The sequence below is a fragment of the Taudactylus pleione genome, unplaced genomic scaffold (genome assembly GCF_031769625.1).
Source record: "Taudactylus pleione unplaced genomic scaffold, aTauple2 ptg000109l, whole genome shotgun sequence".
Taxonomy (NCBI): Eukaryota; Metazoa; Chordata; class Amphibia; order Anura; family Myobatrachidae; genus Taudactylus; species Taudactylus pleione.
This window is the reverse complement of record NW_028284511.1, coordinates 11,905,261-11,922,895: the sequence shown is the minus strand read 5'-3', so window position 1 is coordinate 11,922,895 and position 17,635 is coordinate 11,905,261. Positions and strand designations below refer to the sequence as shown.

Below are 17,635 nucleotides of genomic sequence, written 5' to 3'. Positions count from 1 at the left end.
CCATCAGGTCACGCCCCCTTTTCGGGCACGAGCGCCCACAGCGCGCGGTAGTTGAAACCTCCTCATCAGATGTTTGGAGGTATGGGTTAGGGTTGTTGTGGCATTAGTGTTAGGGTTAGGGGTTAGTGTTAGAGTATTAGAGTTAGAGGTTATGGTATTAGAGGTTATGGTATTAGGGTTAGGGTTGGGTTAGGGGATTGGGTTAGAGGCTTTGATAGGGTTGGCGGTTAAGGTTATTAAGAGGTTAGGGTTGTTTAAGTATGGGGTATTAGGGTTAGGTGCTAGGGTATGGGATTAGGGTTAGGGGTTTAGGTTGACAGGGGATTAGGGTGTTTAGGTTTTAGGGTATTAGGGTTTTAGGGATAGGGTTTTAGGGTTAAAATATTAGGGTAGGGGTTAGACATGGTATATATATATAATATATATATATATATATATATATATATATATATATATATTAGAGATTAGCGGTTCGGATTCTGTGGGGATCCCCACTGCGGGCCCAACGTCAGTGTACTGACATCGGATCTTGCGGGAGTGCAGAACTCTCGTGAGAGGTGAGAGTTCACCGCTACATAAGGCGCCAAGTCCCGCGACTTGGTGCCATTTGTCCTGCGCGCTCCGAACTGCGCGCAACTGGCTGAGTGGCTGTATAGGGGGACACACTGCACACTGATGCTGCGCTATACTCTGCTAATTAAGTGCTGGGCTGGTTATTGGGACACACTGCACGCTGATCACTGGCTGCCTGAGTGGCTGTATAGGGGGACACACTGCACGCTGATGCTGCGCTATACTCTGCTAAGGGCTGTGTCCAGAGACTCACAAGGGGCTGTGACTGTGTAAAGGGGGCACACTGACTGCAAGAAGTGGCTGTGTGTAAAAACAAAAAGGTAAAAATATTGAAAAAAATAAAACTTATTTTTTGGTGCTGTACTACACTGTGTAAGTGTATATACAAGCACCGTGACTTTGTGGGCCATAACCCTCTGTGTATAATAATACAAGCACTGTGACTTTGTCGGCCATAGCCCTCTGTGTATAAAAATACAAGCACCGTTACTTTGTGGGCCATAGCCCTCTGTGTACAAAAATACAAGCACTGTGACTTTATGGGCTATAGCCCTCTGTGTATAAAAAATAAAAGCACCATGACTTTATGGGCCAAAGCCCTCTGTGTATAAGAAATACAAGCACTGTGACTTTGTGGGCCATAGCCCTCTGTGTATAAAAATACAAGCACCGTGACTTTGTGGGGTACAGCCCTCTGTGTATAAGAAATATAAGCACTATGACTTTGTGGGCCATAGCCCTCTGTGTATAAAAAATACAAGCACCGTGGCTTTGTAGGCCATAGCCCTCTGTGTATAAAAAATACAAGCACCGTGACTCTGTGGGCCATAGCCCTCTGTGTATAAGAAATACAAGCACCATGACTTTGTGGGCCACAGCCCTCTATGTATAAGAAATACAAGCACTGTGACTTTGTAGGCCATAGCCCTCTGTGTATAAAAAATACAAGCAACGTGACTCTGTGGGCCATAGCCCTCTGTGTATAAGAAATACAAGCACCGTGACTTTGTGGGCTATAGCACTCTGTGTATAATAAATACAAGCACCGTGACTCCGTGGGCCATAGCCCTCAGTGTATAAAAAATATAAGCACCATGACTTTGTGGGCCATAGCCCTCTGTGTATAAAAAAGTACAAGCACCATGACTTTGTGGGCCATAGCCCTCTGTGTATAAGAAATACAAGCACTATGACTTTGTGGGCCATAGCCATTTGTGTATAAAAAATACAAGCACTGTGACTCCTTGGGCCGTAGCCCACTGTGTAAACAAGTACTGTGACTCCTTGGGCCATAGCTTACTGTGTATACAAGTACTGTGACTCTGCTGGCCGTACCCAACTGGATAATTCCATTTTGCACTAACTTTCATTTTTGCCACTGTTATGTGGCAATGTTTCATAGATGTGCTTTAAACTGAGGTGTCTGTGCCGCAGCGTCGCTGCTCTGTCGTTTAGTAACCAGTCAGCTCACTGCAACCTTTGGCCAATAATGGTGAAAACAATATTATAAGCTGTGAGGTGGTCTAAATTGACTGTAAATGACTGTAAATTAATGTTATTGAGGTTAATAATACTCTAGGAAGAAAAAAAAAACAATTTATGTGATTTTAGCTTTTTTTGTACATTTTTGTAAAAAATCCAAATCCAAATCCAAACCCAGTCACCACAGTTTGGCAAATCCAAGGCCGGATGAAGAATTAGAACCAAATCCAAACCCAGCATATATATATATATATATATATATATACATATATATATATATTTATATATACACATGCTATGTAGCCTAGTGCCAGCTACTGTCTTGTGCTATCAGCCATTATCAGCAAAGAGGACTATAGTTGCTGGCACAAGTGACTTATGTGGAAAAAGAACAGAAGCACAAGCACAACCTATCTCAAATATTTACCTTTCTGATAAGGTCCTTAAACATTTGCATATACGTTTGGTCAATGTTATTAGCACTGAGCATAAACCAGCTTATAGCTTAGTGGTCCTTTAGAACCACTGATTTAGGTAGAATCGTGGGAAAATTAGTCTGAAAAAAAATTTAAATATAATTTTGCTTTACTGAACTACAAGATTTAGGGGCCCGTTTATTATTTATCGGGTTTTAGTCCCAATAATACAAATTTCTTATCACTGCAACGATAAGAAATTCTGTACCGCTGAATGTATTAAAAATCACATCCAGGGACAGGGGCTCCGGTAGGAGCCCAACCCTGCGATGTGTAAAGTACGGTGATTGCATCATCAATCACTTTCTTTGTGCTGCAAGACTTAGGGCCTGATTCAGAGTTGGGAATAGAGAGAGATCTCTCTCTCAACTGATCATCTTGGTGAAACCATGCTGCACTGCAGGTGGGGCAGATTTAAAATGTGCAGAGAGATTAAATTTGGGAGGAGTGTTTCCAAACTGACATCTAAATTGTAGAGTAATAATAAAGCTGTGCAGTATTTGTGGGCTACATGCAAAAGCAGCCAGTATTTATCCCACATGTAAAAAAAAAAAAAGTATGTATTTACACCCCTTGCATTGCAATATGGTTTGTTTAGGTTTACAGTTGAGAGAGATATCTCTCTCTATTCCCAACTCTGAATCAGGCCCATAGTGCACATGAGCGGTCCTCAGACCTGATTTTTAGTGCCAAAAAGGGTGTGGCCTAAACCATTGGGACTTTATAGTAATGTGGGTGTGATTGGGTGAATCTGGACATTTTAGGGGTCACTCAGACCCGCTCGCGAGCAAAGTTCGCTCGCAAGTGGGTCAATGTTGTGAGAATGCGCATGCGCACGATGGAGGGAGCTCCGTCGTGCGCATGCGTGAGACCCGGCGAGCTACGAGAAATACGTCGCTCGGGGTCTCGCACCAAAGGGGTAATGATGTCAGTGGGAGTGACTTTGGCTCTGATAGAGCCAAAATCACTCCTGGGCTTGCGGCACCGAGACCCTACCGCAGGGTCTCGTCGCAAGCCCGATGGTCGCGATGGTCTTGACCGTCGCGACCATCATCATGGACGCTCGGATAAGCTGTGGGTGGTAACATTTAAATAGAACGGCCCTGTTCAGAGCGAGCGTTCTGCTCAGAGCGTTCAGCTCTGAATCAGGGCCATTGTCCCGATTTTACTTTTTCATAAATTGGGAGACATAGATTTTTACATTGGAATAATATGTTATTAGTCTCCTAATATGTTATGGTGAAAAGACTTATCTGTGGTGAGAATAAGTGTTACGCGCCTCTGGAGATAAGACTCGCCGAATCTTGCTGGCGATAATTCAATCCATGCAAGCAGGGTGACGATATTAGAAGAAAATAAAATGTAAAAAAATGCTTTATCAATTCAATAAACCATTATTTAATTCAATATTATTTTAACAGTTTTCTTAATTTTTATCTTTTTTGTTCACTAAGAGGAACTTAAAGTCCAAACCTAGGCTTTCCATTCCACTGCACATGCGTCAGCCAGAGAGCCTTGTCCCGCATGCACTTATGCCCCTAGATTGGCCTGAGAAAGCTATAAGTTAGGCCATACGGAATCGGTATGAAATACCGCCGGCTGCAGATGAACAGATCCCGGCAGCGGCAGCCCGACAGCACTGGAAATCTTGATCGTCCTCAAGTAAGTAATAACTAACCTAACCTAACCCTCCTTAGAGGTGCCTAACCCGAATCCCCCCTGTAAGTGCCTAAAACTAACCACCCCCTTCCCCGCTGCCTAAACCTAAGTCCTCCGGGTGGTGCCTAACCCTAAGTCCCCCTCCCCGGGGGTGCCTAACCCTAACCCTCCCTCCCCCTAGCCTAACCCTAACCCTCCCAGGGGGGTGCCTAACCCTAAGTCCCCCCCAGGAGCGCTAAACCTAACCCTCCCCCCGGCGGCTGTCTGCTCGCGGCGCCCGGCATCCCTTCGATCGGGATGCTGGGCACCTGTCTCCCGGCGTCGGGAAAATTACAGGTGTCTAGATATAGACACCTGTCATTTAACCCACGCTGGAATAAAGCAGTCGGGAAGCCGGCTGTCGGGATCACGTCAGCCGGTTTCCCGATTGCATCCCGCCCATACTGCTCCCGGCCACAATAATTGAGATTGTATTGCAAAATTTTCACTATAGGTGTTTTTCTGTCGCTTCAATGAGCTGTGATAAAAGCTCAGCCCTTTTGCCATGTATTAAGAAATAAGTCTGTATATATTGCTGCTATGACAAGATGAGGGGTTAAAATATAAAAGATGAATTAAAGTAACATGTGGATACCCTGGGGCCGATGGAGAGTTGAACATTCACCCATTTGCAGAGTGTGTCTTGTATATTACTGCTCTATGCATGCTCCAAAACCAAGCGTAGACAATTACCAGCGATGCAGAGTACTACGCGTTTCAGTTGCAGATATGTGTGTACCCGAGCAGAGGGCACATCACTAAGTATTGAATTGGACCTTTATGTTCCCAACCATATCAGCTTCCTCACACGGAATTGGGATAAACTACTACACTCAGACAATTATTATTATTATAATGTTTTTGTATGGCGCCACAAGTGTTCCGCTGCATCTTACAAAGTCCATAAACAAATAAGAGACCAGTGACTTACAGTACAATACAGGACCAGGACATGGATAATATACATTGCTACATTAGCGACCATAACATCCAGGTAAGCACCAGAGCATAAGCAACCAAGTGTTAGGTGCCCTATTTGGGAGTAAGAAGTAGATGAAAGTAAAGTAAGGAGAAGCACAAGAGGGTAGAGGGCCCTGCTCGTAAGAGCTAACATTCTAAAGAATACATATATAACGTATTTGGGGCTGATTCTAAATCTGACGCTGTGGCAGCCGTCCTTTCATCTTTCGCCACAGTAACAGGGCGTATTAAGTGAGGAGGTGCCCATGTGCATTCTCCTTTTGGGTCCCCTCCTCTCTAGCCAACTGCACAAGTAAACTCTGGCACTAAATTCTTCTACTGCACATTTGTTGATTAGTGTAACGCTGACACTGGGACATGGGACTCCAGAGAGGTTTATTTTTAAGAACATTAGACCATGGTGTGCAGTGTTGGCCCCGCTGGACCCAGGGGCCCATATGCACCGCACGCCCTGCACCCATTATAGAGTTTTTCACCGGGATGCAGAGTCCATGTCCGGACTAGAGAATGATAATACATTTTTAATTGTAAATGCCCTTTTGAGTGCCTTCTTTTCTAAATACTATATACTCATAAAACTCACCAAATTGGCTATATTGTCAATGTTTCTAAGTGCATCTAGATAGATGGGGGAATTGTAAGAGGCTGTATGTGTATATTCACCAAAACTATAGAGATCTGGCCAAAACGTAGCTCACAGGAAGTGAGGTAATTTATTATGACTAATTTACCCCAATTAGTGGGGTATATATCCCTAGGATTTCTAATGGAGCCACATTTCCCTTGAGGAAGTCTGTGGATCAGATGAAACGCGTTGGAAGCTCCATATCCTTGCCTTACTTGAACTTGCCTAAGTAATTACAAACAAGATAAGTACTTGGCACTTTGCTATTTAACTACTTTTTGCTCTACCTTGCACTACAGTAGGTATGCTTAATATTAAATACTCTTTTTAATCTGAATTGTCTATTATATATGTATTTTTATTTTTTTGTCTACTTTATATTTATCTATTGAATGTTATTAGCCTAATAGAACTGTATTATATATTTTTTTATCAATTTGCTACTTGTCTCTCTGGTTTATACCTAAAAATAGGGGAGTGTTAATTAATTGTCTCAGACTATCTTTTGCGTGTGATGTTACTGTGTACACACAGGTTCACTTTCTAAATATTCTTTTCTATACGAGTAAAATGAAGGCTTTATTGATTCAACAGGTGTATCATAAGTCAACGTTTCGGCCCCTGAGGGTCATTGTCAAGACAGTCCAAAAAGGCATCAGCACAGCATGCAGCCAATAGGTACGCTGTGCTGATGCCTTTTTGGACTGTCTTGACAATGACCCTCAGGGGTCGAAACATTGGCTGTGCATGGTTCTGTGTGGGCATGTTGTCACTTTGGGCTGGTGAGGCCTGGTGGTGCATCCGTTCCGCTCTGGCATGGGCGCCGCCATCTTGCCTCAGGTCACATGACCTAATCGCCCAATCCTGGTTTGTCACACGCTCTCTCTGGCCAGTCACGGCACAGCACTTGGTATTTAGGGAGGTTCAGAGCCTCACTTCATTGCCAGTGCAATAGCTGAGAGAGTTCCCTGAGCTCACCATCTGTTCCTGTGTAACGCTACCTGCCTGCCTGCTTGTCTTCTCCTACCCTGCTGGACTACCCTGCATCCTCCATTACCTTCCCCTTGCCTGAGAACTTGAGTCTGCTGTTCATCTTGCACCTTGCCTCCACTGACACTCTGCTGGGTGATTTTCCCTCAGCCTGCATTTTCAATTCAACCACTACACCTGATTTGCCCTGCCTGTCATTAACTGGACATTTCCCTATTAACCAGAAACTCACACTGCTGGACAAGTCTTTTTTCACCACCCTCACAAGACCTGGATACTGGACTGCTTTTATCTGCCACTACCTGGATTTTTACTCATTGCATTCACCTCAGTTCCCATTTGTACTTTAGTGCCATCCCTGGACTTATTTTCTCCCATTGTTCATGTCTGCCAAACCACTTATTAAAAGTTCCACGTTTTGTTTTAAATCTGCTTCTGTGTCTGCTCCTATCACCACCCCGGGCCCACAACATCACAGTTTGCACTGGCCTCATGGACCAGGCCACGGAACAGGAGTCTGGAGTAGATTTATTTTGGTGCATTGCTGGCCGTCTGGAAAACCTGGAAACCATGCAGCACCAAATGGCTCAATTTCTGCAAGAAATGTCTAAACGACAGGATAATTTGCAAACCTCCTTATCCACCTCTGGGGTACCAGCAACTACACCCGCTTCTATGTCTGGGAATACAGGAAGCAGGGCATCTCCCCGCTTACATCTCCCTATGCCAAGCAAGTTCAACGGCAACCCTAAGCTCTGTCGCGGATTTCTGAATCAATGTGATATGCATTTCACCCTACAGCCTGATAATTTTCCCACTGCAAGAACCAAAGTGGCTTACATCATCTCCCTGTTGTCCGGCTCAGCCTTGTATTGGGCTCCCCACTCTGTGAGCATTCAGATTCTCTGCTGGATAACTACACTGACTTTGTGACATCATTCAGGAGGATTTTTGATGAGCCTGGTCGTACTGTATCATCCTCATCTAGTATTATGACACTGAAACAAGGAATCCATCCCGTCAGCCAATATGCCGTACAGTTTCAGATTTTAGCATCAGAACTCAAGTGGAATGAGGAAGCCCTCACCTCAGCTTTTTGGCATGGGCTTTCTGATCGACTAAAGGATGATTTGGTCACCCGTGACCTACCTGTTAACCTAAACGATATGATTTCCCTCTGTAATAAGATTGACCTACATTTCAGAGAATGTCAGGCTGAAAAGCACAGAACTGACCAGCAAAGGTCATCTACTCCTCCCTCTACTACCCGTCCAACCCCTCCTTCTACAGATGAAGAGCCAATGCAGGTGAATCATAACCATCTCTCCAAAGAAGAAGAACGTCAGAGAAGAATATTAAAAAAACCTCTGCCTATACTGTGGAGAGTCGGGTCACCTGGTGTCCTCCTGTTCCCAAAACTCGGGAAATGCCCACTCCTAACTGTGGTTTGACATCAAGTTAGGAGTTATGAGCCCGTCCCCAAATTCTAAAGATTTTGTATTGATCTTAGCCATAGATCTCAAGTCAAAACCTGTCTTCGTTATTGCTCTACTAGATTCTGGAGCAGCCGGAAATTTTATGACCTCCAGCTTACTTAACAAGCTACAGATTCCTTGTTCATCCCTTGATCATGCGACTTCCCTGACCGCTGTAGATGGACGTCCTTTGGCTAATGGAGTTGTCACCAAGGAAACTCAACCAGTACTGCTCCGTATTGGGGCACTCCATTCTGAGTCTCTAAAATTCTTAGTGATACCTGAGGCCTCCCAAGAAATCATTTAAGGGCTACCCTGGTTACACTATCACAATCCCAGGATTGACTGGTGCTCAATGCAAATCCTTTCATGGGGAGTTGACTTTCAGAAATCCTGTCTTCCCAAGATATGACCTGTGAGGAAAACAGTCTCATTAGTATCTCCAGCAATTCCCAAGGAGTATCAAATGTTACTGACGTCTTTTCTGAACAACAAGCGAATATCTTACCTCCTCACAGGGAATAGGATTGTCCAATCGATTTATTGCCTGACAAGATGCCTCCTCATGGCCGCACCTATCCTCTATTCTTGCCAGAGACCAAAGCAATGTCTGAATACATCAAAGAGAATTTGGAGAAAGGATTAATTCATCCTTCTACCTCTCCTGCAGGAGCTGGGTTCTTTTTTGTTGGCAAGAAGGATGGTGGATTAAGACCTTGTATAGACTACCGAGGCCTGAATGATATAACGATCAAAAATCGATATCCGCTTCCACTAATCACGGAGTTATTTGTCAGGGTCAAGGGGTCCATCATATTCTCCAAGTTAGATCTGAGAGGGGCCTATAATCTAATTCGTATTCGCTCAGGTGATGAGTGGAAGACCGCTTTTAATACTAGGGATGGACATCTTGAATACCTTGTGATGCCTTTCGGCTTGTGCAATGCAACCGCTGTCTTTCAGGGCTTCGTTAACAAAATTTTCAGGGATCTATTATATGTGTCAGTCGTTGTCTATCTGGACGACATATTGATTTTCTCGTCTTCTCTAGAGGAACATCATCACCATGTGAAGGAAGTGCTGTCTCGTCTGAGGAAGAACCACCTCTACTGTAAACTGGAAAAGTGTGTCTTTAGTGTACCCAGTGTGCCATTTCTTGGTTACGTCATCTCTGGCTCCAGTCTAGAAATGGATTCCAAAGAAGTGCAGGCAATCCTGGATTGGTCCCGACCTCAAACCTTGAAAGCCATCCAGAGACTACTCGGATTCGCCAACTATTATAGATGCTATGTCAAGGGATTTTTGTCACTGACAGCTCCCATTATGCCCCTGACCCGTAAAAGCGCTAATCCTGCCCTATGGGCACCCGAGGCAGAGACAGCCTTCCAGCTTTTGAAACAAGCCTTTATCTCAGCTCCAGTCTTAAGACAACCAGACCTGAATAGACATTTTTGTTAGAGGTTGATGCTTCATCTGAAGCAGTAGGACCAGTCCTATCTCAGCGATATGAAGAAAACAGAGTTCATTCCTGTGGGTTTTTCTCCAAGAAGTTCTCTCCTGCCGAAGGAACTATGCTATAGGTGAACAAGAACTCCTGGCAGTGAAGTTGACACTGAAGGAGTGGAAATACCTACTGGAAGGGGCTAAATTTCCCTTCACTATCTTCACTGATTATCGGAACCTCCTCTTCCTCAAAAACATATATATATATATATGCCTAATTATTCAAGGCATATATATGTTAGCTAAATTATTCAAGGTATATTAGAGCAAAAAAGTTAAATATTATATAACCAATACCCTAATTATTAGACTCGTGATCCTCCTATAATTAGGACAGAAATATTAAGCATTATACATTCTCTGTCTCAATATCACATACGCAATTAGGGATAGGTTATTTGGCTGCATTATAACACAACTCAATTCGTTCACCCATGTTGTTCTAGTTTAAACCTAATTATGTAATTAAGGTCATGGTACATCCTCCACCAATTCTATTAAAAAATTATTAAGTACACAAAAGGACTAACATATACACTAAAATCACCAATCACATATTAGTTATAGCACCTTCTTTCCTAAAGTGCCTCCATTGAAGGCTATTATGTATCTTGTATAATGCACACAATTAGCATATTAGCAGATATATACAATGTGTCAAAGAGGAGGTTCATCTACCAAAAGTGAAATAATTATTTGGTAGAACTTTGACACATAAATAACCTCTATTGTTTATATTGTGCAAACGTGTTTATGTTTTGTATAATATAAATGTTCTATGTGTGTCTTATGGAGTCCATTAAGTATTATATTTTATGCAAGCATTTATTAAAAGTTATGTTTTAGACAATTTGTTGTCATATAATGAGTGCACCTAAAAGGGTAAATTCTTTGCTTTGGGATCACCCTATGATCCCACACACAATATAGCTGTATATTGATTTTTTTCCCATGGTACATCACCGGCCACAAGGAAATTAAGTATAAAGTCTATAATTAGACAATGAATACATTTATAATAGGCTGGGTATAATAGTAAATTTATTTCTTCTCATTTCCTGTGTGGATTCAACAAAATCAACCCCCTTTTTGTGTTTCTCAGCATAGCTGAGAGAGAGTTCCCTGTGCTCACCATCTGTTCCTGTGTAATGCTACCTGCCTGAATGCTTGTCTTCTCCTACCCCGCTGGACTACCCTGCATCCTCCATTACCTTCCCTTTGCCTGAGAACCTGAGTCTGCTGTTCACCCTGCATCTTGCCTCCACTGACACTCTGCTTGGATAATCCTTCCTCAGCCTGCATTCTTCATTTCAACCACTACACCTGATTTCCCCTACCTGTCATTAACTGGACATTTCCCTATTAACCAGAAACTCACACTGCTGGACAAGTCTTTTTTCACCACCCTCACAAGACCCGGACTGCTCCTATCTGCCACTGCCTGGACTTTTACTCATTGCATTCACCTTAGTTCCCATTTGCACTTTAGTGCCATCCCTGGACTTATTTTCTCCCATTGTTCATGTCTGCCAAAACCACTTATTAAAAGTTCCACGTTTTGTTTTAAATCTGCTTCTGTGTCTGCTCCTATCACCACCCAGGGCCCACAACAAAACCAGGACATCACTAAGTGTTGAATCAATAAAGCCTTCATTTTACTTATACTGGTGAGTGCCCTCTTTTGGCCCAAGTGACTATAACTTTTTCTATTATTGGTACAGGGACTGCCTGTTACCTTAGTGGAGCACCCCTTTGCTGAATTTTGTTGGTATGTGAGTGCGGACTATTGGCACTATATATATATATATATATATATATATATATCTATATAGTTGTTTTATATAGCTCCACTCCCAGTAGTTCCACCGACAGTTCCTGAACCTATTTTGCCAGACAAATAGCCCTGGTTATTATCATATCATTTCCACACCACATTTACAATGCAGGATATGATACATGTGCCCCTATGTCAGTTACTGATCCTAATTGTTGTGGACCTTCCACTATCAAACTGCAATATTTTCTCATTAATACAATCACAGCTCACTGCCTCTCAATATATTCATCTTCTGAAACACTTTATTTAATATCATTGTATATAGGTGCAAAATTTCTACTAGACCATAGCAACCAATCAGACACCAGAGTATAACTTGCACTAGACAGATTACTAAAAGCTAATTGTTTATTGGATGCTGTGGTCCAGTGAACATGAATGCAATGTCAGTAAATTAGCTGTCCTGTACTGCTGTAAACAGTCCTATGTGATTGGTCAAAGGTTGTTCTATTAGCATCCAATTCAAGATTAGGGACATACCCTCACTCTGGTTAAACACAATTTAGAGACGCAGCTGAGATAATGTTTATTAAGTAGAAAATAATCAGATTAGGGTGTCACTATTAAATGAATACACTGTTCCTTCTGAAAGCACATAATAACATCATGGTCAATACTGAGTGTCAGGTCCTGCAGTATCCACATGCTGCTGTGCGTTCTTTAGTAGCCACAGATAACAACTACAGTATATACAGCAAAAATTCCGTAAAGGGGTTTTCCCACCTTCAGATAAGTTACATTTATTCATTTGTATTAGAGATGAGCGGTACCGTTCTACTCAGTTCTTTTCGGCAAAGTTAGCGCAAGTTCAGATTTTTCTTACTGGCTAAACACGTGACATCTGCGAACGAACAAGATTAGTTTTTCAGATCCGAATGCAACTGAGCCAAAACCGAACCGCTACTCTCTAGTTTGTACTGTATGTGCCATCCTGTGAGTATTACTGTAAATACATTACTTTATCTTTCTGATGTCTTATTGCATGTGACTCTAATAAGTGCTATCCAGTGCACAGATGTGCTGTGTCATATGCAAGGGTAACAGTAATATATATGGAAAGATGCAGAGTGAAACATACGCCAGTAGGTGGAGCATATCTTACATGTTTTTGCACTGCGCATGCTCCGGAACTAAGCGCATGTGAGTATGGTTGATGCAGTCATAAGCATTTTCATTGCATCAACACTTACAGCCAAAGAGGCGTAAATGGGTGGTGATGAAGTGTTCTCATATAGACAAAATTCAGTGTGGGGCGTGTTGAGGTAACCGTGGGCTATGAAGCTTTGGATGTAAAAGAGTATATGCCTGGTACCAAGCGTACCATCCATTTGCACCTAGAATAGGGTAGGTGTAAGTGGGCACTGATAATGATGACGTGCGGCAAACCAGAAGTACACATATGGGCGACAACATTTTGAGATGCATAGAGTGCTGCTTGCAGGCAAATATATACATGTTCCCCTGAATATGCCCAATTTACAGTACTTCCAACTCTGCATTGGGCTCGTAATGTGTTCTTGTTGGTATAGAAGTTTAGTTAAAAATCAAAAACAAGATTTCACAGGAATAAAGGAATGTATAATGTATAAACATTCCAGAAACATATGTCCTACTCGCCATGTCATTAGATGAAAGTGGTCTGAAGGTGGATCACCTACAACTCAACAAGAAGTGTTTTGTGCCCGTTGCTTAGAAGCAGTTACTGTCTGCGGTGGTGGAGTGTAAGTGCAGTTAGGTGTGTATACCAAAGGGACTGCCTAATTAGTCTGTTACTATAGAGCATAAGAGCTGACACAGTACTACTCTGTCACTTAGGTTATTGGTGAGACTGCGCATACAGATTCATCCTGGTCATACCTCCTAAATGTCTTCTTTTCAGTCCCCAAGAACATCTGTGATCAAATAAAGTAATGTAACTGCAGAACAAGTATATTTATACAGAGCAGGATTTATATAATGGCTTCAAATGCCTACTAAAATCACATTTGCCAATATGTTATTGGTTATAATACATGGCTTCATGACACTGCTATTTTGTACCATGTATACAGATGCTATTTGCCATAGTATATGTCATCACTACTTCTCTGCTTTCACAATGAACTTTCTTGCAAAGGAAAACATGACCATATCACTTTGTCTATTACTGAAAGTTTTAGGGCTCTGTTGTGTGTCTGGCTTTATTTGGTAAAATGTGAATTTTAGGAATGTGTATTACAAGTTGGAAGAGACTTTTTTTTAATTTATTCATTCCTGTTATCTCTCACCACATTCTCTTCTAGTTCTGCTTTGGTGATTGTGCTTGCAGGACCTTTACCCTAGCCCCCCTCCCAATGCCCCCTCACCCTCCTCCACTCTCATCCATCCTCTCTCTCCCAGACATTTCTGCTCCCCACACAAACACAAACTCACACACTCACAGTTTCTCTGATTGGTCACAACCTTCTTTTTAAATACTAGGTGTCCGTGGCAACCACAAGCCCTCTTGTATGAAGAGATGCACACCCACCATAGTGAGTAACAAGTGGGATGCTGGATAGCACTGCAGCATCAGGCCAGGAGATCAGTACAGAATCTAGAAGACTTTCCTCTGAAACTAAATGTTCCTGTTCTATTTATCATCTCACCAGGTGAGTAAAGAGACAAAGGGTTAATAGCATAATGAAGACCTATTCATATTATGGGAATATAGTAAACCTAAAAGGAACTCAGTAAATTGATTATTTCACTGTTCTTCACTTGTATTCTGGAAGACAACCATAAACTTGCAGTTTAAAATATTATGGTTACTTATACATTTTGTAGTTCTTCTGTCACCAATAAATTATGCATACAGTAGCAGACGTTGGCAACCTGTGGCTCTGAGGCTGTTGTAGAACTACAGGTCCTTGTAAGCTGGGCTGGCAATGCATGCTAGTACTTGTAGTTCCACATCAAGTGGAGAGGCCAACGTTTCTTACCTCTGATATAAAGATTGGATAAAATAGGTAAATTGTATTTTTAAAAAAAACTTACCTAAAATTCTCTTGCTGCCTTTTTTATTGATTTATTTATTTTGTGTTAACTTAATCAGATTAGATCCTGTTTTTACCGTACCGAACTATTTATTTCTTGGAAATATTACATAAAGACTGGGTGGGGTGGGGAGTTGACCCGACATGCCCTTTGTTACTTATGATTGTATTACCTACAAATCAAGGGTATTTGTGTATGTCTGTTGGCAATGGATTCTCAGATGAAGATGGGTGATGAGTTTACAAGTCAAATAGCCATGTAAACCAAGGTTATTTGACCCTTATCCTGAGCACACAAAATCAGATGTTATTTAAGCCAGGTAGTCCTGAATGTAAGCCATACCACACAGATGCCAACAAATCTCTTCTCACCAGTCTTACCTTCAAACCGGCTCATTTGACAAACTGACTATTTATAATTTTAATGTGCACTAAAACTAAGCTTGTCCTCTGCAGTCACTTGGTGGCACTTCTTTTGATAAAGCAGGTCAGAGTCAGACTGAGTCAGTTGTGATCTGGATTTGTCTATGTGAGTCCGAGTAGTGAGAGGATTCAATAAGTTCTCCTGTGTTAGTCATTGTAGCCATTATGACCTTTACCACCAGTGTAGTGGAATGTTTATGTTTGTTTTTATACAAACTCTTAAAGTTGCAGTGTAAGGTGTGAGAACATCAAAATAAACAAATAAAAAAGATTTACAGACACACACACACGCACACACTATATAGTATATATTGCAACAAACCTACAAATTACTTGACAAGCACAAGTATTAAGTACATTGTATATATTAATTGAATCATAATTATACAGTTACATTTATGTTTTCTGTATTATTAATCTACTGCCAATATATCCTGCTGGACTGTGGTGTTATCTATATCTGTATAGTGTGTGACCACGTATGTTAGTAAGGATGAGTGTATACACTGTATGAGTACTGTTAGTAACAGGATCTGTAGTTGTACAATTTGAATATTCTCTTTAGGAAAGTGATGTTATTACAGTTCCCTGGACATGAGTGAGTTAAACACACTACCTAGATTCTGCACAGAATGACATCACCTAGTAGGTGACACTTGGCCACGCCCTCACCTGCACACAGGTGAGACTTGGGCAACAGATAGGCTCAGGGTGATGTGGGCGTGGACAGGAGGCCAGGGGATGGCCAATCAGAGCAGTGTGAGGTGCTGCAGGTCTCTTCCTGGCTCTCAGTCAGTACAGGAGAGTGCGGGTGGGGGAAGTATCAGCTGATCAGCGCTGTTACTGCTAAGGTGCAGGGGAACAGGTCTGACACCCGGGCTGCTGGAACTCTATATCTCTGCTACTTTATGTTTACTTAGGATCCACACAAGGAGTGTAACCAGAATGTAGTTCTCCTTCCAGGTAAGTCGGCCAGGGCTGCTGCTACTACTCTCTCCATCTGCTTGGTGTCCCCTAAACCTGCTGCTGCTGTCAAAGGTTCCTCTTTATGTCAGTAGCTCTGAGCTCAGTTGTTTTGTACTTCTAGATAGCTGTGCGGCTACAGGTGGCTTCTTCTGTGTCATACAGTATACTGTGGTAACAAGGCTTATAGTATAGCCGGCTACATGTACGTTGTGTTGTGGGCAACAATTGTACACTAACTTTTTTTTTCTCCAGTTTCTGTGGATCTTTATTTTAAGGATTTCAGTAATTACGTTGGTCCCGTTGATTTACAGGAACTGCTGACTTTAAAGTTATTAATAATAATTAATTTTAATATCATTCTGTGTGCAAGAGCTGAAGATTTCACATAACATATACTGAATAAAGGTGGTGTAAATATGTTCTGCTTGCTTGACAGATAGAGTATAGTTTACAACACCTGGCACTCCCATAGTAATATATTACATACAATAATCAATCATTACATACAGTATGCTACAGGTGTGTGTGTGTGTGTGTGTGTGTGTGTGTAATGGGTTGATGGAAGCTAGAGCTCTACTGAGGTTGAAAAAAAAATGCTTTGCCAAAAACCATATTTCTTAGATTTTCCCTTTTATCCTTGTTGTGAGATGACCACACATGAGCAGAACCACTTCCTTGACTTGAGTCGTTTGATCTGGAAGTTCCTGAACAATCTAGTCTAAATTTAACAGATGTGCTGCTATGGGGGGACAACGTAGGCTAAACACTACCACTTTGTCTGGAAATTGTCAGGATTTAGCCTACGTTTATACAATTGAAATGACTCTTCCCTGCACTTTTGACCTGGACAGAAAATGAATTTGCCCAAAGACTGATTAATGTGTGTGGTCCATGATCTGGGTAACTGTGCTAATTAAGTGCCAAAAGCCCCTTTTAATTTGTCTCATCAGGTATTGAACAATGCAGCCACACATATTCAGGCATAACTAATGTATTTTCTTGTGCATGGGCAGTTTTCTCCTACTTAAATTTCTACCAGTTTATAGAAAGCTAAGTAACTTACCCATGGATCTGTGGAATATTACCCTGATCCAACATACATCTTCGTATAATGTCCCTTATAACCACTGGTTCCAAGTCAGTGACAGCTGGTGGCTGTAGGTTGTCTAAGCTGGTCGCTCTCTGTCAGGTTGTATGTACATATGGTGAAATTCAATATGTAACGCTATTGTAAAATAAGGGGACATTTGCTGGATGCTCTCGGCTTCCCTACCTGGGGCAGGTATAACACAAGAAGTCAAGAGATATTAGTTAGTGGAAGGATTTGACAGAATAGACCCTGACACTGAAATGCTACACTTAAAGTATAGCTTTGTAGTGTTCATTCAGTGTATTGAAACTACATACACAGACACATGCGTGTGTTAAGGCTGTCTAATTTCAACCGTAGGCTAATGTTAAAATGTATTCTTCGTGTATTTCCAAAGCAATTTTTAACCCTAGCCACAAAGCAGGACTCAGCATAATAAGATATTGTATAGAATGCACTAATAGGACATTATTGTGTGTGTTTTTTTTTTTTTTCTGTGGTG

The 17,635-nt window shown here is 41.8% G+C and overlaps 2 protein-coding genes across 2 annotated transcripts in view; one reads left to right on the top strand and one right to left on the bottom strand.

Annotated features, from left to right (window-relative positions):
* The window catches only part of LOC148525274 (lamin tail domain-containing protein 2-like), a 263,190-nt gene that overhangs the window by 156,105 nt on the left and 89,450 nt on the right, over positions 1-17,635 (bottom strand). The window lies entirely within an intron of this gene.
* Positions 15,841-17,635, top strand: part of RASSF7 (Ras association domain family member 7) — a 77,568-nt gene continuing 75,773 nt past the window's right edge. Inside the window, exon 1 of the mRNA XM_088471017.1 lies at positions 15,841-16,040. The gene's annotated coding sequence lies outside the window, so the exon portion shown is untranslated. The remainder of the gene's footprint in view (positions 16,041-17,635) is intronic.